Below are 1,476 nucleotides of genomic sequence, written 5' to 3'. Positions count from 1 at the left end.
GTTTGAGTTGAAGAAACTGGCAGCTATTAACGTGGCAACAATCCTTAGACGTCTGAGTTCGAACTTTTTTTACTGATATTAAATTCATAGAGACACTTAAATCAAGTATGTAAATATAAATAAAATTGTATTTTTAGAATTCAATTTGAGACAGCTGTTTATAGACATTTAAATGGAAATTTCTGATTTGCGACTTACTAATTAAAATCATAAGGCTTAAAGCAGATGCGAAAAATATATGGGTGTTTTTTTGTAAATTTCTATAAGAAAATCTCTTTTCCACTCATGTGCGAAATTTTTCTCTCATCAGATCTTATAGAGATTAAAATTTATTATATTTTATTAGAACCTATGCAAATTGTGCAAAAATATATTGCTCTCGGTCTTTGACTTTACAGCAAAATCATATATCAGTTATGATCCATAATTTCTAATCGAAATAATTGTAAATTTTTGTGATTTTATTCCGAGTGAAAAGACGCCATAAACAATGCCGAGAGGTGACAACTTCTCTTTGGCCAATTTATTTGAGTTTTCATTTCAAAATGACTATTTTCCGGATACCTTCAAACTTTTGTAGTTAGAATTATCCGGAGCATTTATGAACGTTCCCAATATATGTATGTTTTGCCAGAAATCTGAGTTTCTTGGTTCTAACCGATATTGGGGTTTCAACTGTAATGCTGTATTATGAAAACACTTTCCTATTAATGGGAATTTCCGCCGTTTTCTTCCGCTTCTTATCAACCATCGGTCAAGCAAAGATGAAGCACCATTCAGCGGAAGTCTGAAATCTGTAAAGCCTCTAAATTATTGTTAGAGGAACAGATGAATATCGAAAATGTTTTATCGAAAGTGGCTTTAGAGAAGGCCGTCAAATGAACTGGTTCAGAAAGCGAATTAGAGATTTGAACTCAAGAAGTTCCTAACTCTGGAAGTCTCAAAGTCTGCATCAATTTTAAAATAAATCCCTTGCGAAATTATATTTATTGCCTGTGGTTATGCAATGTTATGTGAGATCTGTGTTCAAAGGCAGAAAGTTTCCTTGGAACGAGATTATAATTTAATCTTAATAAAGGTACATACAGTGCTTATAATGGTTATACGATACTCTAGGAAAAACGCATTTAAAAGCTCGAATTTACTAAAATTTTTAATTTTTTTTTGTTAATTTTGCACAAAAATTCAATCTAGTCTTTGTTAGGAATTAACTAAATTTTTATAAAAAAAAATAATTAAAATTCAAAAACAATAACATAAGTAGTCAAAACTTGTCAATATGTGAGTGTGATACAATTATGACAAGACTTACATATGTATATGTTAAATCGCAAACAGAACGCCTTCAACTCGGCAAGATGGGACGACATGCTGGAGGCCTTGGAACGGTCATTCAAAGTTCCAACATACCTGCTAGATATGATTCGGGACTACCTCAGAGACCGTTGGCTTTTGTACGACACAAAAAGAGGTCAG

The sequence above is a fragment of the Rhagoletis pomonella genome, unplaced genomic scaffold, assembly GCF_013731165.1.
Source record: "Rhagoletis pomonella isolate Grant_MI unplaced genomic scaffold, Rhpom_1.0 Rhpom_scaffold_00007, whole genome shotgun sequence".
Taxonomy (NCBI): domain Eukaryota; kingdom Metazoa; phylum Arthropoda; class Insecta; order Diptera; family Tephritidae; genus Rhagoletis; species Rhagoletis pomonella.
The sequence above is the reverse complement of the archived record's forward strand: the minus strand, read 5'-3'. Positions refer to the sequence as shown.